General features: G+C 45.3%; 1 protein-coding gene across 2 annotated transcripts in view; it reads left to right on the top strand.

The window, feature by feature from the left end:
• The first annotated feature begins 2,410 nt into the window (after positions 1–2,410).
• The window catches only part of LOC129211459 (contactin-4), a 336,085-nt gene continuing 315,218 nt past the window's right edge, over positions 2,411–23,277 (top strand). For both annotated transcript variants that reach the window (XM_054838596.1, XM_054838595.1), the window contains exon 1: positions 2,411–2,580. The gene's annotated coding sequence lies outside the window, so the exon portion shown is untranslated. The remainder of the gene's footprint in view (positions 2,581–23,277) is intronic.

Below are 23,277 nucleotides of genomic sequence, written 5' to 3'. Positions count from 1 at the left end.
AATCATGGATACAGTTGTGCAGCAGCATGTTTCTGAAGGTCGCACTGTAAGGCTTTATTCAAAGTGTCAGCTTTGCTGTTACAAGTGATCTTAAAACCCTGCAAGGCAGTTTTTCTTGCCAGATTTACAAAATATTTTAGACTATTTTCTAAAAAGAATATGTCTGAATTTTAAACTGGAGTCTTTGATTTCTGACACTTCTACCTTTGGCCTTATTTATGGATTTGTTTGGGAAAAAAAAAAAAAGCAGGTGACCTGGTTTGCTTGTTCATTCAGTGGTGAGTTATAACGTAAGCAGAGAAGGTGGCACAACCAAAAGGCTTTTCAGGGAAGCCATCTGTCTGCACACAGCCTTCCATGGCTTTACCTTTCAGATCTTATTTGCTTTTGGTTGCCACCCAGTTGAGGGTGGATGATGTTTTTCTCTGGAGTTTGCAAAGGATGTTGCATGCTCAGATGGGTTATGATGATGTATTCTACGCATGTTCCTTCTGAAAAATTCGGAAGCATTTTCAGCGTTGATTTCCCTCAAGAGTTATTACACCCCACGCAGATTGGCAGTGCCGTGCCACAGTGCCAGGATTTATGAGGTGACCTTGGAGACACAGGCACTCCCAAATCGAAAACACTTGGAGCTAAACTTGAAATATATTTATTTTGGATTACTGAGCAGTCTCCACTATTGTATAAATCAGAATGAGATTACACAAATAATACATAACATTTAAATAACATTTCATAACATGAGGGGATTCTTTCATACGTGGCTCAAGTACAACACCCGTGCCTCCTCCAGACTCTGTTTCGCAGTTGGGTCTAACCTTAAACCTTCACTAGGATCCAGGAAAGGCAGCACTGGCCCCTCCTGCCCTCTCCATCAGCAGTGGACCATGTTTTGGGCCACCCTCCATCAGATGGGAGCCAAGCATTCCTAAGGCACTGTGAGCAGTGGTACTTAGCTCAGGATTGGGCCAACTAAAGATGCTCAGTTATCTCTAACCGCCGGAGAAGCCCCGGTGCGTTGCTCCGCTGCTGCATGTCGTGCTGCTCAAGCCCCTTGGACCCGCACAGCCGAGCCCCGCGTGGGGCTGAGCTGGGGGTCCCAGCGTGCTGCCGGGACAGCCGCCCTCCCTGCTCCGGGTGCTTCCCAACCGCTTTTTGGAGCTGGGAGCGGTGCTAATAAAGAGGTGCTGATAGATGGCAATGAAACATCTGAGCGAAGGCATGTTGAGTGCGAACCTGTAAGCAGCAATAAACGCGAATCCAACCTGCACTAATGTTAATTGTCATTCAGTTTATATCGATGTGCAGTTTATTAAACCATAAAGCAAGGCAGCAAGCACAGAGAGCAACTCTAGAGATAATTAAACATAATAAGGGTTTCACTTAATCCGTCAAAACCCAGGGGAGGCACAGTTAAGACTGAATACCCTCTTTGCACTGAAAAGCATTCTTTGCACAGCCATTTAAGAGCACTTCCCGGTACGAGATTCCAGGACAGGGAGAAAGGTAGGTCCCACCTTCACTTCTGAAAGCATTTCCTTTTTTTTTTTTTTTTTTTCTTTTCATTGCGCTTTTAAATCACTCTGCTCATGAAGCCTGAACTCTGACTTTCCAAGCAGTTCGTGGCTCATAATTTGCATTGCGGTAGCAAGTAGAGACTCTCATGAGGGATCCTGAGAAAGGTCCCAGCGCAGGACAGCCGCTGGGCAGAGCGGTGGTGCGGAGGGGCTGGAAAGCAGCAGGGATGGCACCTGTGTGCGCTCTCCTCTCCAGCTTGTCTCATCTCCCTGCACAAGACACTCATTTCTTGGACGAGGAGGGTCAGAAAGGGGATGAAAGGAGAGGGTGGAATAGTCGTGCAAAGGGCTGAGCGAGAGACTGACAGAGCAGGCGGATGAAGGAGGGAGGCAGCTTTTGAAGAGTGAGAACAATTATGGCAAATCTGAGATTAATGCTGGAGGCCAACGCAGAGAGGAAAAAAAAAGAAATGCCCCGAGCTGTAATTCGGGACTCCCAGGTCTCTGGCTAGTGGGATTGGGACTGTCCATCCCGAGGATGGGAGAAAAGCGGGGAGCGGGAAGTGACCGGGCTCCCCGGCAGCGGAGGGGCTGCCCCGGGCTGCGGCCGCCTCGGCTGCGCGGAGTCCGCGGGTGCGGATGGCTCCTGCGTCTGCCGGGAAGAGCCACACCTGGGCTAAAAGCGAAAAAGGAGTAGGGTGCGGGAGATTTCGGGGCTGAGCCGCTGTAACAAACCCCGCAGGAGGGCAGCGAGCGTTGTACCGGGGGGACGCTGCCGCAAGCGGGGCGCTCCCGTTCCGCGCAAGGACCGCGCCCGCGCTGCGGGGCAGGAGAAGGGTTAAGGGCGGCCGCGCTCCCGCGGCTCCTCCGCCCGCCCCCCGCGCACGGCGCAGGTTTGGGAGGTGGGGTTTGCGCGGCGCTCGCCCGGCTCCCCGGCCGCTGACGCTCAATGCTGCGGCCGCGGGCTGCTGCGGGAGCCGCGCACCTCGGGGCTGCCGCGCACGGCGGGCAGGCAGCGCCCGCACCCGCGGAGCCGAGCATGCCCCCCCGCCCCGCCCAGGTAAGCGCGGCGCGGCTTTGCACAGCAGCAGCAGAGGAGAGAGGCAGATTTGAACAGGGAAAAAAAAAATATCAAAATGGGAATAAATAAGGAAAGTGCTTGCGGCTCGGGGGAAGGAGGGTGCCGCGGGGCTACGCGGGGCGGCGCGCAGCGGGTGCCGGGGAGCGCGGCTGGGGTGCGGGGTGCGGAGCGCGGTTCCCGCTGCCGCCGGGGGTCCCCGCGATGCCCGCCGAGCGGGTTGCGGAGCGCAGCGCGGCCGCCGTGGCTCCTCGGCGGGGTGCCGGGCCGTGCTCCCCGCGGCCGGGCGGAGCGGAGCGGCGTGCCGGGGTCGGGCAGAGCTGTCCCTGGGCCGGGGGTCGGTGCGGCTTCCTCGGGCACCGGGAGAGGGAACCGCGGCGATGGGGCTGTGTGCGTCTGTGTGTCTGCTGGCAGAGGGATGCTCCCTCCCGAGCTGGCAGAAATGCATGCATAACTTTTTGCTTCAGCCAGCCAGTGTTCCTTGCTCGAGTTTTAGCTTCTTTTGCTTTCCCCAGGCTGATGTTGCTTCCGTGTCGTGAGCAACATAATGCAGCATGTTGTTTTATTTATCCCAGACAGGAATGACTTGCTCTCTAAACTACAAATTAAACGATGCTGCTTGCATAACAAGTGGAAATAGTTTGTATCTTACATACTAATTATCCATCACCTTTTAGACTAAGCAAAAGCGGTGGGTTTTTTTGCAAGGGGGGTTCGATAAAAGTCTGATGTCTTGCAGCAGCGTATTCATTTCCCCTTGCTGGATTAATGTGGGCAAAGGATTAAGAGCCAGCGTGTTGATTAGGCACCCTGAGGTGCAGGGAAGAAGGGGAACATTTGGCTATGGAGAGAAGTCAGTTTTTGTGTTTGTGCTTGCACATCCTCCTGTTTACATGGTTTAGTTCAGGACCTGCATCCTAGCAGATAAATCACTTAGATGAGAGCACAGACTGGTGTAAGCCTCCTATTCAAATGGTCACACTACTCGTAAGATCCTTTCTGACACAGCATCTACTGCGCTCCCTCCCAGCACGGCGTGCACAGCCGCCCACCAGCCGCCGTGGGGCCGGGGATGCCGTGGGGCCGGGGATGCCGTGGCTCGTGGCAGGTCCCAGTGGCATCGTGGCTGTCGGAGCCCCTTCCCTCATTTTTCTGCCACCAGCTCCATCCAAGCTGTGCATGCGGTGCTCCAGCCCAGGCTCCTGCATGCCAGAGCTCCCCACGCTGCCAGTGGGGCACGATGGCCAGTGCCGAGCATTGGAATCAGGGCGATGGGTCCCTGTGCCTGGGGCCAGCCTGGCAGACCCTTCAGAAGCCTTTTCTGCTGCTTTCCTGGCCAGGACACTTAATTTTCTTCTTTTCTGGACCTGAGGAGCTTGCATTTTTACCCTGCGTTTCTAAGTCCCTGAAAACTGCTTAAATGGCTCTTGAATAATCCTTCAAAGTCACCTCCCCTCTTTAATCTAATACCAAAAGGACTTACTTTACATGGCTAATCCCTCTTTTACTTGCTGTACAGCCTCATTTAGGGGTGTGCACACTGCTAATTTTCCCAAAGCAGCCTGCTTTAGACAATGGCTTCCGCTGGCGTGCAGCAACCTCTCCCTCCTGTGCTGAACTCTGGGCAGAGCTAAACACATCTGACAAGATTTTCCTTGATTTCAGGGGGTGTTTCATCAGATCCCATCAAGTGAACTAACCCTTTGCAGGAAGCCACACCGAACCCTTTGTTTTGTGTGTATTTGTAAATACCACCTCTTGGGAGGTCTCCTGCCTCATGTGCCCATCCATGTGTTAGCTAGCCTGGAGGCAGCGCTTGGGTGGCAAGGACCGGAGTAAAGCAGCGTGTGCCTGCAGCTGGTTGGAGCTGAATGATCCTGGCAAAACTCTGGTGACTTGGAAATTTTCCCGTCCTTATCTTCTGCAGTGGAGCTGAGCTCTCTTCTAGCCCATCTAGGGTTCTCGGAATTTTTAGCTTGTTCTGTTCGACTTGATGACAAAATAGATGTTTTGAATGTGAATGACAGCAGAGGAAAAGCTTACCTTTGCAAGAAGCCTCACTTCTCCCTTAGCATGTAAACAATAAACATGATGAAATGATGTTGCCTTCAAACCCTAACTTTACACACGCTGACAGTGATGTCTGGAGCTCCTTAGCCCCTTGCCTGAGGTCACCATGGATGTCTGATGAGGGGTCAGTGTGCTCTGAGTGGTGGGAGGGGGCGAGTGGCCACGTGTCCTCTTCTCTGGGCCACGGGGACACCTTTGGCAGTGGTGCGGCACAAGCCCTCTTGGATGGGTGGTCTCTGAGACTGCAGCCATCCTTCCCTGGCGTGGCCTTAGTTGTATGTCCGGTGTTAATCCCTCCATCGCTTGTTTCCCGAGTGCTGATTTTTAACCATCAGCTGAGGAGCGCTTGTTCTAGAGGGAAAAACAGCAGCACTGCAAGACAGCAAGCAACTGGTGAGAGAGCCCACCTGGGTTCCCAAACTTGCACCTCTGCATGCATGAAAGTGTTTCTTGTTGATATCCAGGTCTTTATTTTTATTGGAATTAACATTTCTTTGATTTAAAATACACTCCTGTGTTACCCCATCAGGGACAACTAAGGAAACAGGTGTAGTAGTTAAGCTCCTGTACCTCAGATGCAAAACTTCAGAAAAATTTTGTAGATATTCTGGTGCAAAGTAACTTTTTTCCCTTGGTTTGGGGAGTTGGCTTTGTCTGGCCGTTCTGTGCAGTTAGCTTGATAAAATAAAAAAATAAAAAATCAGAGGTAAAGACAAGGCAGAGCTGAAGGCAGGACATTAACCACAAGATAGCTGGATCATTGCTTTTTTATTTTGTCTCATGGTCTTTCTGAATTTTATTTGTGTGAAGCGTGATGATGGTATCAGCTGCCCACGGCTGATCTCCATCGGGGGCACGGGTGGGCACAGCCCTGGCGCTGTGCGGGCAGCTCCCAGGCTGCAGGCGATGCAGGAGAAGATGCTATTGCTTAAAAATACGCTGCTGCACTTGAAAGTTCATAAATCATCGCAGGGCTATTTTTAGCCATGTGAGATTAGAGCAAGTCTGGGGTTTCTTCCCACACCTTCCATCTGTGGCCTAAAATGACCCGATAATGTCCCAGTAAAAGCTGTTTACACGCTCCCTTTGATTTTGCTGGTGACCTGTTGTTCGGCCCCATTGTTACACAGAGGACGGGGCTCAATTTGAAGAGAGTTTGGTGCAACAGTTGGGAATTTTCCTTCACATGCAGAAACTGGAAGTCTGCTGCCTGGTGCATGAGTGATGTGCAGCCCCTGACAGGAAGGTAATCACAAACACAGAAAAGTACCATGAATCACCCGAAATCCACAAATGTCAGCTCCAAAGCTCTAATCTAGGCGTGCTGCCAAGATTTAAACTTGCACACAACTTTACTGTTATCTGCTACAGTGGTTACTCAAATATAAATATGAATATCATGACAGTAGTGATTCATTCTTCTTATTATTAGCAAAGCAAATATATAATGATGATATCCAACTGATTTGCTGTTCGTGAGAGTACACAACTATTCCTCATCCCCTACCATCATCCACCAAAAATGGCAATGTTGAAAGAAAATCTCACATCAGATTTGCTTGCAATCTTAGAATAAATGAGGTTCAAATTTCATTATGAACAAAGACAACTATATTTTCCACACTAAACAGTGGTTTCCAGTACTGCATGTGTTGTACTTGGGACATAACTTCATTCTTTGCTTTTCCCTAGATACAGCAGTCACTTTTTATTTTAATCTGCAGGATAAAAATCTGTTTCAGCGTGACACCAAGAAAAAGAAAGATTTGTTGATTTTTTTTTTGATTTTTTTTTTTAATTGCTGGGTTAAATCACTGAAAGTCAAACCTTCAGGACCAACAGGGTCAAGTTATTTTGAAAACATCTAATCTAGTGACGTTGTCATATGCATGTTCCAATTTAGGCAGCTAGAGCATAAGGAGCCAGTTTTGACTCTGCAATGTAAATTGGGATTTTTGCTCAGGTACCTGATTACAGCAGAAATGTATCGGCATGTGGACTTCTGTAAGGTAAGTGGTACGCTTATTGCATTATTCCACTTAAAAATGTTTTGGGAACTCAAGAAAAAAATCTACAACCATTACATTTTTAAAATTACCTTTACAGGGATGGTTTTTTTTAAATTCTATTAAACAGCCTAAGGTTTCAAAAATGAGTTCTACCACTTTTATTTCTTTTGTTAATTCTCCCCTAAGCTCCCAGCTGATCAGCAGTTGATGCTCTGTTACTTGAAGGTTTGTTGGGAGATGTCTCAGATGTGTCCAAACATCTTTATTAATGAATAAAAGTTTTGATATATCCCCAAGCTCTCCTAAGATGCATTATACTAAAGTTTAAAAGAAAAGTACCACGATGGTACTTCACCACCTTTTCTCCTCTTTGTTTTTCCAGAGGCTTTGAGCCAGGCTTCAGTGAGACTCAGTGGACGCAACTGTTACTAACCATCTCACGTGGGCTTTCTCCATTCTTGTTTGCAGCACAAGAAGTGGTTGAAAGACCAACTGTTAGGCTTGGCTTTCTCCAGATTTTTTTAACCCAGGAGAACAATATGAGGATCTCCTGAATTAACGTACTTCTGAGGTGACTGGTGGGGGGAGCGTGGGGGACTGCACCTTGGCGAGGGGACGTGGCCGGAGCTGCTGAGACTTGGTGCCATAGAGGGTCGTGTAAGAGACCAGTGAGATCTTGGGCAAAAGACGTTTTTATTGGAAGAGTTTCCAACAGCTGTTGGCACTTGGTAGCTGTTCAGGAGACAAGTTAGTCCTGAGCAGCTTCTAACTCCAGATTGATTTACTCTTCTATACATTTTATCAGTATAAGATCTTTGTCGGCCTCGGACAAAATCCGTGTTTATAATTTATTTATATAAATGTTTAGCCAATGAAGAGAGGTGGTATATAAACTCAATCTACATAAGGTTTAGCAGGCCATTTTAGTCAATTGGAAGACTAAGAAAGGGAACAAATAGCGTACTTCATGTTTGTCATGGAAAAACCTGTATTACGAATGGTAATTTAATCTGAATAGTACCGAATAGTAATAACCTACCAGCGTTTTTCTAACTGAACTGTAAGTGCATGGTTTATTAAACTCTTTTTATGCAGATAACAGGGTATTATTTGGGAAGACTTACAAACAACATCACACTCAAACAATTAAACACATTTCCATCTCTATGCTTCCAGTAGTAGGAGTGTGAAAACCCAACTAGCCATCTGTGACAGTCCCCAGGACTGCTGAGGATATTCAGTGCGCGCTGCTTTCCCTGCTCCCTTCCCTGCTCCCTGGCTCTATGTTGATGGCTCTGATGTCCCATTTTTACATCTTTCTAGCTATAGCTATAAAACCTTGAGCAGAGATCTTTCTCCAGTTTGATCCATAGCCACGGTTTGGGCGGTCTCACCCTTCCTGGGCTCTGTTAATGATCAATCAGTAGAAAAACTGAATTCTGCTGAAACCCTTCCACCGGGTTTAGTGGCACCTTCCTCCATGCCCGTCTTTTCACTGAGCCACAGTCTGTTCTTCTGTGCCTTCTGGTACTCACACCTCACTCGCTACCTATGACCTAACGGCTGACCTCAGGGGTTGAAGAAAGCCCCTGAGTTGTCAAGGTTGCCCTAAGGAAGTTTCCCTTCCTTGGACTGATAGTGTTAGGCTCGTGTCTGAGCCAGATTCTTCTAACTTAGCTGTACCGTGTTTAAGTCAATAATCTTTTATAGGACAGGTTGTATATTAGCAAAGAACATGGTGAGTCAATGGCGAAAGAGATATCCCTGCTAACTGCCACGGTGCTGAGCTGCTGTCGGGGGGATCTTAGCCCACCCATGGAAACTTCTGACACCACCAAGAGTGTGAACTGTTTGCTGGGGTCATGCGCTGGATCTTCTCCCCTTGGGCCTTTGGTGAGACCCCCATATTTTCTATAGCATATGTGCAAGGAACCTGTAGCTGGTGGGCTGCCACTGCTGCATAAATTCATTTCATGTGATTTTTCTTTTTCGATGATATTATTTGATAACACTGTACTTCGTGTTAATGGTGTGACCCACGAGAGGTGTTTGAAAGGCACGTTCACCGCTAAGCAGAGGAGAGTTCTTCACCTCCCGCATAGAGCACTGAATAGCTTTCATCAAATAAGATTTTTTTATCACTACTACCTTGCTCTTGTGAAATGGAGGCAAAAGCTCTGTATCTTCTTGTCATGAATGAATGGGTGAATCTTCTTGGTCTTTGTCTCCCAGTCTTTTAAAAAAGAAAAAAAAAAAAAAAAGCTTCTGAACAGCACTCAACTAGCTTTTTTAAAAGAGTTACTTAGCATAAGAGCAGAACATTTGCCTAAGAGGGTTTTAGTCCAAGAATGACTTTTCATATTTAATTGATCTGTATTGTTCAATTAGGGAGATGTATAATACCCTCTGTTGTGCATGTATAGCTGGAAGTAGAAATGAATGAAATATGAAGTACAGGAGGAGAGTGATTTCAAACAGAACCAGCTCTTAGCAATATACAAAACAGGATTTCAATCCAGACCTTGATATGCGTGAGTAAATATGAATTGTGTAAATACATCAGATCGTTAACTTTGACATGCAAATGATTTTGAATTACAATATTTGTTCTTAGTCTGGCCAGAATTCAATAACCTTTTTTGTTCCAAATCATATTTATCACATTTCCAACTCCTAAATAAATGTTCAAACATATTTTGGTGTGCTATCCTTTTCTGGAAACAGCTAGTTTGGGTTCCAAAGCCCCCCACGTTCTCCCCAGTTCAGGTGCGCTGTTGAGCATCAGGGAGCTCAGCAGAGCACACGGCAGCGTGACATGCATAGACACGAGTGACACCGATCCCACAGGGTGGCAGCACTCGACCCACATCACCCGCACGGCACGCGGGTGGCCGGAGCAACTTCAGCTGCGGTTAGGGCTCTGCATCCCGCAGCGCATCCCTCCCGGTGCGGAGCGGGCACTCGCAGCCAGCCCTGGAGCTTTGGGAGCATCCCTCCACGCGGGCCTGGGAAAGAGCCGGGGCCAGTTTGCAGGCTTTCAGGTGCACGTTGGAGTTTATGCCTATGACCCTAATCGCAATTTCTACAGCATAATTTTCTCAGGATTCCTAATTCTCTGGAATCTGTAGAAAAATGCATCGTTTTTCTCCTTGACGCATTTCTTTCATCAGTGTTGTGGCTCTCTGTTGACCCACAAAGCCATTCTGCTTCTCAGTTTACCCCTCATTTTTTCCCCACTGCTTTTATACTCGCTGTTATCCATCTTTACTTACAGAGCCTGATGCAGCAGGTCCTCCTACATTTTGGCTGACAGGTAAGATTTTTTTGTGGCTTGCTCAGCATCACCCTCTCTCTGCTCCTCCCCAGCTCCTTTGGTTTAACACGAGATGATCCAGAGAACAAGACAATTCTTCTGTAGGATCCAGCACGGTCAGGCTTGCTGATAGAAAGCACTGATTATTCAGGAGGAATGATTTTAAACTCTGCAGAAAGCAGTGCCCGTGAGCAGCGAGCGCACAGTTCGTGCAGGGAAGCTGTCCTGAAAGGTGCATGGCAGAAGGGATAGTTTGTCTGCGTGCAGTTCTCCTGCTCGATGCCTCGCAGGAAGGCTTTCTGGGGATGTACGCGTGTCTGTTACAGATAGCTCAGTGTTAGTCCAGTCCAGCAATCCACCCGAGTGCTTTGCCAGCTCCATTTTCGGTGGGCATCAAGCAGGCGTCTCTCGGCAGGCAGGGATAAGGTCTGCGGGCAGGAAGGACGGGCAGGGCAGATGGAAGGCACCGAGCATCCTTCCCTCTCTGATCTCTGCCACCACAGCAATATTGTCATATTGTTTGCTGACACTTCCTACGATGAATATTAAAGGAACATATCACACCGTGGGGGCAGAGATGGGAAAAGCAGATATGGAGCAACGCTGAGCGTAAGGCTGGGTCCCTCCTAGGGAGCGCTAGTAGTGCGCTTGTTTGAGTCAAGGAATTACTCGGGTGAATTCAGTGTTTGATGGGTCTCTTCTAATTGCAGATGCAGGGAAAAAACACTAGTCAAATACATCTGAGAATGAAGAGCGCGGAACACGGATTGACTCAATATTTTCTCTAGTCAAGTGGAAAAAAGGAAGCCTGGTATGAGAAAGCTGGAAAGGTCAAACTAATTTGTACTTGTGTGATAATGGGTAATACCTCTATTGTTTATGAAGCTTGCAAAATCTTTCTGGTGTTAACCACGGTGATATATCTGATGGTGATTTTGAGAAATTAAAAATGAAATAGCAACTGTTCCACCCTCTTAATCGGATTCCTTTGAAAAGTTACATACTCTTTACAAATTAGTTGAGATGAAATTTATTCAGTTCTCTTGACTTCAGTATGCTGTGGCTGAAGGAAGGAGATTTTTTTTAAACAAAAAAGATTAATAGTGAGGTTGATAAGAGTAAGACTGAAAACCTGCCTGTTTCTTGCTGCTTAAGCATTCTGAATGTGTTCCCCTGTTTGTTTATTTTGCTGCAGTCTTTTCTGTTTATTTACTAGGGTAAGTAGAAATTTTATATGCGTGTACAGCTACTGCTATTAAAATAGGAATAACTGGTGAGCTCCTAATGCCCCAAACTGCCTTCTGCTGCCTCAGTTATTCAGGCAGATTTGCGGCTTCTTTTAGCAGCCACTGGAAGTTGTGTGAATTTTCCTGGGATTCTGTTTTCCTGGGAGTGACAACGCTACCAAGCTGCATGATTTTCCATGAAACGATAGGGGAATATAGCAGGAGTCCCTCCTGCCTCGTCTACAGCAAAAAGTGTAGGCTCCAGAGGAATTCATTTTCTAGGCTTATCGCTGAGACACTTAATATCTAGAATGATTTAGTATATCAAATTCTAGAGTTTGGGGCTGAATGTAGCTGCATTCGTCATTGTTGCAGAACCTTGACAGTGAACAAAAGGTGCTGTGGGGAACCATAACTCACGCAGCAAATTAATGGGTGCCCGGCTTCGCTTGCTCAGCTAAATGGAAACTGGGAACGGTGTGGTCTCACTGGCCAAGGGCTTTCTGCAACAAGTGTGTGGGTTAGCAGTTTGCATGTCCTTCATCCCTGGAGCAGACGTTAAAAGCGTGGCCCTCCTGCCAACTGGCTGGGACCGGCGTTTTTGGCTCTTGAAGATACTTCACTATGAATGACTTGAAAGGGGGAAAAAAAAAACCAAACCCAAACAACTTGTTTGCTGTTGTGGGAGCATGACACAATTGTTTGAACAGAAAGTTATTTTTAGTGGAAGTCTATAGGAAAAAAAGGATTAGATTGAGGAGGTTTCAAATACTCTAAATTTTATCATGTCACACACTGCGACAGAAACCTTGAGGCTCTTGAGCACAGTATGTCCAGTAACACTCACAGACCACATACCACCACTGATAATTTTTGCCACTGGAAAGGTATGTGCATGGCAAGGAGGCACCTGATCACCTTCAAATGAAGGGTTCTCCTAGTCTGGTGCAGGCTGACAGAGAGCGTTGTCCATAGACTGCTCTGAATCCCATGCAGGCTGTTTTAAACCAGAAATCCCTCCAGGATCCTCAACAATACTCATGTTTTAGACTATTGGGCATAGGAGGGCTGCAGCTCCACATCTTCCTGGCCCTGATTTTGCTCTTACTCTTTTTTTCCGATTCTGCCACCCTTACCGGTAGATGAACCCAGTTCCTGGAAAGGTTCCTGTCCTCTTCTAGTTGCCAAATTTCTGGGCGTGCTGAAAGGCAGGGCATAGCTGAGAAATACGGGATGAGGAGAGATGATGCTCTAAACCGAGGGTTTAGTTGGTGGGGTGTTTTTCAGGCAGGGTGGGCTCAGCCTGTTTGCGATGATCAGCAGCTCCCGAAACTTGGATGTGAACTGGAGTTGTTGAGCGCTTCATGGTGGAGAGCTGACTGTACGTTTGGTAATTGGCTCAATCACCCTCAAGGGCTTAGAAGTTAAACATGCAGCAATGCCTGAGAAAGCAAATAGATGGAGGGGGAGGGACGGCGGTGCGAGGCGGTTTGAAACCGCAGCTTCAGAAGATGTGCAGAATCGGGTAGCTGCTAAATACTGCCACTGCATGTTTTTGGCCACGTCAGGCAGTTTTATGAGCTCTGAACTTGCACTTCTGAAGTTCAGGAAGACTCTGCGTTGTTTGGCAGATGAGTCAGCTGTCCAGAGCACCTTTGCAGCGTACAGAGCAGTTCAGTACACCCACATTTGCTCCTCGGGGGGAAAAAACCCACCAGAAACCAAGTCACCTGCTCTCACCACAGGTTTACGTATGAGCTAGAAATGCCCTTTTCCAGAAAACAAAACATGGTGACTAATACAGTCCTCTGAAAAGCAAAGTGCACTCTAGCAGGTGCATGTTTGAAACTGTCAGATTTCAGGCACTGAGGCGGTTGTGTCCCAGCATTTCTGAGCGTGTTGGGATCGCGTCTTTGCACAGCGTTGCCGCGCTAACGCCGTGGATTGAGCAGGTTTGGTTTGGTTGCTGCTCCCGAGTTAACTTCAGTTTGGAGTGGGTTTTTTGGGAGTGAGGCATTGGGGTTTTTTGGTTTGTTTGTTTATTTGGTTTCAGTCTTGATTCTTTCCTTTGAAGAGCAAATTTCAAGGTCGGTCAGTGTTTTTCCAGTGTGTAAGCATAAAGTCCGACTGTACCGCATGATTGTACTGTCTCATCTGCTTTTCTGCTTCACTCTTCTGGACCACTGAAGTTAGAAACTTGACAGCATGTGGCAAAAGATGCCAATAATAGCTCGGTAATACCTTCTTCTGGTTTGTTCAATCCCGGGTAAGTGGGAGCTTGCAGCGGAGCTGAGTAGCATGCCGTTGGCCAACCTCGGGTGGTATGAATAGAGTCCTTACAGTAGATTAAGTGATACATCACAGCTCCTGTGCAACCATGACATGGAGGAGCCCACTCTGCAGTAGCTAGCATAAATGGACAGAAGTGCAGTGTTTGTATTGCTGTTTATTTAATTACTTTAGATTTGCTTCTCTGTATACACTTGCCTTGCACAGCCGTGGCTCCGAGGCTCTGCCTTTTCCTGAGCTGTCTGTGCTGAGCAGGAGCGAAGGAGGTGGAAGGTGCTTAAGAAAAACAGGATGGCTGCAGGCTTTGGGAGAGGCAAGGCATGGGAGTTACAGAGGAGGTAGAAAAGGATGAAGAGCATGGGGCATGGCAAGAAAACTTCAAAAGGCCAGGAAAAAAAATCTTCCCTTTCGATTCTTCCTTTGTCCTCTACTCAGACTCTTCCGTCATTTACTGCTTCGGTGGCTCCATTCGCATGGTGGCTCATGCAATTAGCAGTAAGAACAACATCCCATAGAGATGGATGCTTCTCCTCTGCCAGCACAATCTAAGGAAAACTTGCCAAAAAAGCCTGTTTCTGGTGGGCCTGCTGCCAAAGAGGCTCTCTTGCTTCAAAGAGAAGGGACTGACAGCAGTTAGCTGGACCATCCCGTTCCTCCAGGAGCTTCCTCCAGGCTGCCCAGGTGGTGGTGGGGAGAGGTTGTCCCTTCTGGCTGAAGAAGACATCTAGCACAGGTGTTGCTGTTTTGATCCAGGAGGAAGGTCCTTCAAATCCTCTTTTAAAAGCATTTAACCTGGCACTGGTTGGTCTCCAAACCGAAACCAGCCCCAGGCCAACCCCATAGCTGTCACACTGATGTCTTTTTCCTTTGTTTTAACACGTCAGGAAGTTTGGAGGTGTAAGTACACAGTTTTGTGGACTGGCCAGTGCTTCCAGTCGTTCCCAGTGTATCCAGAGACAGCAAGGCTACCTCTGATAGCCTGCTTGCTCTCAGCACGCGCTGTATCTCAGAACCGTTTTATTATTATGATTATTATTGTATTTTAGAACCATTACCTAAAATATGGAATCACTGCCCCTAGAAAAGTGGATTATCCTTTCCTGGATAGCTAATTTTATTTCGCTCAAGAAAATTTGATTCATATTTCTGAAACATTGCCACTAAACAGCTTTCTAAGCAGAGTTGCAGTGCAAGACCAAATTAGATTCGTGTAGGGAGAAGGGAAATATTGTTGTTGCAAGTGTCCAAAGGGGTTGAAATGAAAATAATCTTATAGATCAAACTTAAATTGAGTTCAGATATTACAGAGATAACACAGTTCTATACCTGGAAAATCCCATCTGTCAAAAATAAACTTCAGGGTCACATTTTAAAATGGCACTTCTAGTTCTGGAGCATCTAGCTTCGCTCTCTGGCAGACCTGGGATGTCAGCCCCAGGCATTACTGTGCACAGATCTTGCAAAGTAGTTAGGGCTGCATCAGTCTGCTCAATAAAAAAAAAATAAAAAAATAAAAAAAATAAAAAAGGTGGAGGAATGCCCTTTGAGGATTTATAAAATCCTTCACAAATTGCACCAGGCTGAAATGGCAGATACTGTCTGTCTCAGTGACTTTTGAATGAGACTCTGAAAATTTAGGCCAGACTATAGCTAATCCCGACGTCTCCAGGAGAAAATACCTTGTGAAGTTCAGCACTTTCAAGTAGAAGCAGTTTGAATCAAACTTGAGAACTTATTTGACCCTTATTACTGTAGTCTCTGAATGGACTTAAAATTTCAGGTGTTTAATTATCCTTGTGGAATTCTCCTGAGCTGGTCGTGTGCTATTTTATTGGAGATGAAGAACTGTGATGCACATGCCAAGACAGAGATACAGAGATATTTAGGTACTTCAATTTCTATTAAGTTCTACCCAAATACTTTGAATTTTAGGGTACTCGGCTATTAAAAATAGTAAGTTTATGGCAGAGGAGAAATTTTAAAACTGACTTCTTTTCTTATCTCTCATGGATTGCATCATAACTGTCTCATGTGTAAAACAGAATTAGTTATTTTTGCACCCGTGCCTTTGCTTTGGATCAATCCTTAGCTAGCTGCATTGACTGAAATGGCCAGGGTAAGGGTCTCTCTGAATACTTGCTTAAAAACTACCAATACCTGGGACTTAAAGTATATTTTTGAAAATGTAATCAAATATGATTTAGCTGTCTAAAACATTATGAGTAGACCTAAGCATTTCTATAGAAATACTCGACAATATCTATACTAACATAATGTCATCCATTAGTACTGTGTAAAATATAAACCACCATGCAATATTTAAATCCAGCTGCAGTGAATCCTCTATAACTATACTGACAGTATCTAAATTTAGTAACTAATTAAATTCCGCGGAACAAAAGAATGCATTTCTCCATTGCAATCCACTTCTTGTAAGGACAAAGATCATGTGTGTTATCTACACTTCTATTTTTATATAATGTAGTGTATTTTTATCTATATTAACTATATACCTGTGTTTTCTGAATTTCTACATCTGTATTTCGGCATCTCTGCTGCAAATGACCTGGGGACCGTGGGTGCCGCGGACTGAATGCGACGCGGTGCTGAGGCTCAGCCGCCCTCGGGTCTGTCCCATGGCCATGAGACTGGGGGGTCCATCACCCCTCCCTTGGCTCTGAGCCCACCAGGAGATGGTTGCTGATGGAGGTGGTTGAGCTCGGGGTACCAGCGGAGTGGCAGGGACCATGTCCTGAGCAGCTGCGTCTGGATTCATCCTGTCTGCTCAGAGCATCCTTCATCCACGACCAGAACGACTCTTTTCACTGAAAAAGCCAATTCATGCATTTTCTTTTCCAGCCACTTCGCTGACCGAGCCTCTGGCTGTGGCAGACGCTGGCTTTAAGGCTCTGATGGCATTAAGCGCGTACCCAAGCCCTTACAGGATCAGGGCCAGACGCTTTAAAGAACTGATGGACTGCTTTATTTCTTTAGCCTTTCCAAAGTAAACTGAGTTTCAGGTGAACATGAGCTGACTTAGGTGTTTAGTTGAAAAAAAAAAAAAAAAGTCCTTTGAATTGCACTGATTTCCCACAGGATTAACTTGGGACCAGAAAAAATAACTTCTTCAGCTTCATCCTTCTTTCCCTCTCTCTAACCAAATACCTATTTTTTTTTTTTCTTTCTGTTCAGGCTTTTTGGATTCCCTTGTAGGAAAAAAGAATCCTCTTAAATTAAACATATAATCTGAAAAGGGGACGGGAGGAAAGTTGTCATTAGTATTTGTGAACTAAAGTTGGCGAACTATCCCAAGGGTATTTTGATTTTGCAGAGCAATTTTTGTAAATGTTTATAAATTAATAGTACAACTGGAATAGATGCGTTTCCCGTAACACCTGCCGGTGTGTGTGAGCAAAAGTGAAAAAATTGAAAGTTACTGACCCAAATATTGTGTAAGTTGAGAAGAAACGGCGAATGGAGGCCAAAAAAGTAAATAGGAGAAGGAGAAGCAGATAATGAGCATCCATGTTTTGATTGCTAAATGGTACTGTGGTCTCGTAGACTAGTTTGTAGGAAGGATGTCATTTGTACGGGCAGGATATGGGAGAAAGTACAATTAGTTTGTTGAAAAACAAGCAGGAAATGTGTGTCCATTTTGGATGGCTCCTCATATTCCACTTTTGCAAGTGGCTAAATATATTAGCTGAAAATAGAAGGGTGGCAGAAATAGCAGAGATAACGCTGGGCGTCGGGGAGGAAGCTGCATTAGAAAAAAGGATGCGTAGCAGTCCAGAGAAATGTTGCTTCTTGGTACCTTCCCTTTGAGCAATTTCTTTCTCCAGTGGAAAATGTCAATGAAATAGGACTCTCCTGAGAATTTATCAGATTGTCCAATGTAGCTTTTAGAATTTTTAATAATTCGGTATGCTGTATCATTAGTAAAAATAAACAAAGTGGTTCATAGCAGAAAATACACTTTGATCCAAAAAGCTTTCTTTTATTTCTCTCTCTTTTTTTAATCCTCTTTGGGTCATATTACGTGTCTAAACACTTTCGTATCCTTTTTTGTATCTGAACATGTTTAGAAATAGTAGAACTGTCTTGGAGGTGACTTTGATGGCTTTGAGAGGCAGTAAAGTGATGGTGTGTTGGTGGTACGAGTGGGCTGGACCGCTGATCTGGGAGAGCGTTTCCAGCTCTCAGATGTGATGGCAGACACCCGTTACCGTTGGTCACAGTACAGTTTCATAAAGTCTGAAATACCTTCCACATGTTAGCGACGCTGCTAACCCAAATATAAAAGCACCATAAAGGGGTTTTTTTTTTAAGACCAATACTCATAGCTGAAAATGAATTCCTGCTGTTGTCAACTCCTTCATTATCCTCGTCACGAAGGCGGTGGCTATTCAGCCTTCTGCGGTGAAGGTTCCCCCACCCGTTCACCTCCTTACCCACTCCTCACCCCCCCTCATTTCTGAACCGTATCATTTGGTATTCCAGATGTTGGATTTGATCCACCCCTCAGCTGTCCGTAACTTCTCAGAGACCCTGGACACTTCCAGATGTGTTTTCTGCGCAGGTCCAGCCAGGGGAGAGGGATTTTGTGCAGAGAGGGCTGGGCAAGCCCCAGACTTCGGCCATTTGTGCTGTATGGCACGTTAGCCTCTTTCACCACGTCCCCCCAAGAGAACCTGAGAGTTCGTAATGGGTCATTTTCAATTCGGAAGGATTTTGTGGGTTTATTTCTATGGATATACAAGCACTCCTATTTCAAACTGTTTTGACAAAACACATAAGGGAAAATTCTGCCCTCCGCTACACAAATATAAAGGAGGGTAAAACTTTGCCCGTTGTGTTTCTTCAGCGGAACTTGATGGTAATGCTCAGAGAGAGGTTTCCATGGTGAACATAGAAAAATCAAATTTGAAAACTGTTTTCTTTTGTGTATTTGCTGCTATTGTTTTTAATGGTCACTGTTCTGCACGTTTAACAGTCATTATCCACACCTTCTAGCTTGTGAATACATTTACATGTTTTAAATCAACATTAGCAGGGAAAAATCCATGATTTGCCCAGGGCTGCTTATGATTTTTTATTTTTTCATGCTGAAATGCTCAAGATATCCTCCAGTGGGATCTGTCAGAAAGGTCTCTTCTAGCATACAGTTTTGCTTATTTGATAACTTTCTGTATTGATTCCTTACATCACCTGCCTCGTACTCACTTAGGTTATATTTCATTTCTGCTCCTTCTTCTATTGTAAAAGTACAAAATGAAAATCTGGGTAGCAGTTACTTGCTTTATTCATTTTTTTCCCCTGTTGGTGTCTCATGTAGTATATTCCTTTTCTTTAGGTTTTGGGTTTTTTTTTCTTGAATGGAAAAACTCTGGCTTGGGAGCAGGAGACTTTTAATAGAGATTATTCAGAGCCATACCTGTAGCCTAACCAACGCATCCGGGATGCAGATGGATTTCCAGCATCACCTCCTGCATCCTTCCCTTACAAAGCAGCTCTCGCTGCACCCTGGCTCTGCACGTGTCCCACGAGCGTGACACAGGGACACTTGTGCGTGGCCACGGCCGGGGAGCCCTTAGCCCTGGTACCGCAGTCCTGACCCCTCTGAAGTCCTCTTCATCATACCTAAAGCCGTGGCGATGGGCCTGCCAGCATCCATCAGTCCTCCGTTTGGCATCTCACTCATTATTTTCATTCCCTTAGGAGAGAAAATGTCACGGTGTCATCCTGAGAGCCCGTTACTCCTCTGTGCCTTTCTCCAGGTCATTTCTGTATCGGGCGTGAGAGGCTGCAGCCTGGGGAGCGTGCTCCTGCCTGCTCCCGCTCGCTCCTGCCTGCTCTCACTCAGTGGGAAGCGCTGCCTGCGCGTGTTCTCGCTGGAATCGCGCCAGTTGTTGCTTTTTGCATTGTTTCATTTTAGTCGTATGCTGAAATCCTGCTCTCGTTCCATCTCAAGTAATTAATTAGTCCAATTTCCATTTTAAATTTAACTCGAGCTCGCTAAAAATTTGCCAGCCCTGCCAAAGTGCTGACATGTGTTTTACCAGATATTTGTTACAAAAGTCTTTCAAACTAATTCCCAGATAAAAGTCAAGTACAGTGAACAAAGTGCTTAAAATAATCTTAAGTGGCCCTGAATATTTAGTTGTGTTGATGAATAATGGAGAACGTGTTCTGGAGAAAAAAAGAGGATGCAAGATTACTGTTCATTTTCCTTAACCCCCTTTGCCAGGCTCTTGGTTTTGGCCTTACTGCAGGAGATACTCAACACCTCGCCGCGCAGTGAAACGTGTAGGTAAGGAGATAGGGTATAATATGATTAAATACCTCAACTTCTGAATGACCTCAAACCTTGTTGAGCTGGTGCCTGGGGGGGCAATGTTACCCTCTCGAGCAGGCGCAGTTCCCTGAGACAAATTTGAAGCTTTTACTCAGTATACATTGCAACTTTCTGTTGCTAAATAAGAACAAATGTAAAAAGTAAGACGGTAAATGATATCTGTTTACAGCCTGTAGGTATCATCTCCAGGTGGTACCATCGTCCCTGTGCTGAAGCGGCAGCCGTGCCGCAGCAGCGCGGGATGGCAGCCGCCCTCGTTAGGGGCTGTCCCTTTTGTCGCTGTTGTCTTGTCAAAATTTAAAACATTACCTTGTTAAATACGGCCCGTTTAATATACATTTCTGTGTGATTTGACAAATGGGTTTCTTTGGTTTAATGCGAAAGAGAAGCTAAATGAGTTAGTAAATGTTAATGTGTCCATGTTCTTCCTAGATAACTAGTTGCCCTTGGGACAGTGTCAATAAGTGGCATTTATATGATATTATGAATGTGTTAATTATGTGTAGACAAAATAATGAGTAAGCAAAGGTCAAGGACAAATGCAGTTCCCCCAGAAATACACATCAAAGAGCTTCTAATATTTAGGTCATTACCATTATTGAATATTCAGTGCAATTTAAATTATGTGCATTTTTTTCATTGCTTATATCTTTAGTCCCGGAGATATTGAGCAACTTCAAGGGCTGTGCAAATACTTTGTAACAAAATTCAGCAAAACTTCAGCAATAGCTGGACTATATTTTCTACATACATTGCTTAACTGCCAGGTGGAATTTGGGATTGATTTCTTGTTTGAGATGTAACCTTGTGATTTTTTTCTTTTTTTTTTTCTAAATTTGAATTGAAGGAAATGAAAATGTGGCCATGCTGGCTATTAAACTGCTGAACCTTGAAACTCAATGCAAATCAAAACAAAATGCTCTGGAGACTGTAAATGCCCAACTTTGCCCTGGTTCATTGAGCTGTTCATTATCAATGCACTTTTAAAAAGCGATGCCGGCGATTTCAGTCTTTGCTTTTTACTAGCAAGCCGTAAGTATAAATACTTCTTTGGCAGGGACCCTTCCGAAATCCAGTGGTTTTTGTGACATGAGGCAAGAGGAAAACCTAGCTGATCAATACAGCCATTAATTAGAAGGAAAGGTTCAGCCATGATTTTTACTTCTAAACTTTTATATATTGACATCTGGCAAAACAGTTAAGAAGTCAATAAGGATCTAAAAGTTACTGTACTGTTAGGTTGCTCACTGAGAAATAGAAATTAAGCCTTCGCTGTCTCCCCAGACCTCCTCTCACGGGTGTCTGGAAGCATCTCACTACCAAACAAGATGCTGTTCATATATGAAATATTCATGTTATGACATCAAAACGTGTTGCATATTATTTCAGTATGGTAGGCTGAAATGAGATTCACATTTTATTTTGCTTATAAATGCCTGTCAGAGTTGCTAAATCAGTTTGTCTTTGCTGTCTTGAAATAATGTCAGTTTGAATTTCCTTCATGCTGTATATTGTTTTGGGCAAAGGCATGTAACTTCTGTATTCAAGATGGAGTGCCTCACACTCTTTAAATAAAGGTGAAAAACCCCAACAATTAAGATTATTTAGAAACCCTTTCTGGGGTGGCACCTTGGACCCCTTTTACAGTGATACAGAAGCTACCAAATGCTGATGCGTCGTGATCTTTGCCCCCCACCTTGTGCAAGAATCGTGCATATGGTGCATTGCATATTATTTACTGGTTGTAGGGTATATAAAAAGGCATTCTGGAGTCTAGTGCTGATGAACGTAGAGATAAGCTTTAAGTACTGGATTATATGAGTTCCTCAGTACAGCTGAGGAAGGATCAGATGATTTCAGCCCTGCAAGCGTTAAGCTTAGGTTGTAGATGCTTGGTCCATGGGGCACTTGGCATCTGCATCCTTCTGACCGGGTCAGTGGGTCTGAGAGGGAATCAGGGCAGAGACTTTGTCTGTACCTGTCTGCGAGCTGTCTGTTATGGTGGTGGCGTGACACAAACCCCAACGAGCGGCAGCACTCGGCTCCTACAGACCACTCTCTGACATGCAAAAGTGTCTGACAAGGCTGTGACCTGGTCCTTTAAATCAGTAGGCAGGGGAATTATTTCACTGTTAGCTTTTTTGGCACAGTAATATTGCATTCATGCATAAATAATCTCATCTTAGTTATCCTGTTGCTAAAAAAAACCCAGCTTCTGTCCCCAGTCTACCAGACATTTGCATTAGAAATATCCCGTCAGAGAAGGAACGCATGCTTGAAAATAATTTTCTTCCCTGCCTCTCTCCTGTGTTCTTGTCACCCAGCCATAGAATAGAGTAGAATAGAATAGAATAGAATTTATTTCATTGAATATAATCCAAACCAGCGTAGCAGCTGGGGTATAAAGCCTTCGGATTACTCCCAGCAGCAGCTCACGGGTCTGGAGCGAGGCGCAGAGGCTGGGAGATGCACAGCCCCAGCCCAGCCCCTGCCAGGCGTTTGCTCCCGTAACGGGGGATTTGTTAGGTGCTGCACCGGGTCCTGCACCCCCTGCGTCTAACTCGGCTCTCGTAATTTGTCTCCTGCTATATACCGTGATATCTTTTCAAGATCCCTGAAGTGTCTGTGTGCCTCTTTGGTGTGCTCCCAGTTGTTTTCAAGGACCTGCTTTTAAGATAAAATCACATCTGCGAAGCTCCAGCCTCGACAAAACCTCTGTGCTGCTCTTTTCGAAAAGTGAGGCTCTCGTGATGAGCTTCTGCATTTTCCATTAGGAGTGACTTTCCAAAAAGATTTTCTGAATGATTTCTTGATAGCTGGCAATCTCCTGAATCATTTCTTATACCGAAATTGTTCTTCAAGGTGTTTTGTTCCGGTAACAACTGCCACCAAGCTTGGTTTGTCACAATTTCCAGCCTATAACTCGGAAAGCGCCGGTGTCTATAGGACTGGCTTGAGCGGCCGGCGTTGTATTTCTTGCTGTGAAATAGTGGGCAGGTCACCTTATTTTTTTCTGTGCCTCTCTATTTTCCTGCCTGGCTTTGTGTTTCTTTTGTCTATTCCTTTGGGGTCCGGTAGTCTTTGAGCTTGAACAACGTGGCTGATCTGAGCTCTGTTTTAATCCAATGATAAATAGTTAATTTTGGAGGTTTAGGTTGACAGCAAGCCACCTTGGAGTGTCAGACTGCGAGACTATGGTTTCCTTCTATAATCAGATAAGGAACAGATATTTCCTGTAAATCCTCCCCTAGTGTTCAAGTCATACCATTAGAGCATTAAGTCAGATACATGACACCCAATTTCAGAGTAATTCCTGAGGAAAAAGCACATTATATTTTTTTAATGGGCTTCCCAGAACTTACTTTGTTTCTTCCTGATGAATATAAATTCCAGCAAGTTCATCTGAATTCTGACCTT

Source organism: Grus americana, chromosome 11 (genome assembly GCF_028858705.1).
Source record: "Grus americana isolate bGruAme1 chromosome 11, bGruAme1.mat, whole genome shotgun sequence".
Classification (NCBI taxonomy): Eukaryota; Metazoa; Chordata; class Aves; order Gruiformes; family Gruidae; genus Grus; species Grus americana.
Note: the sequence above shows the minus strand (reverse complement) of the source record. Positions and strands in the feature narration are given on the sequence as shown.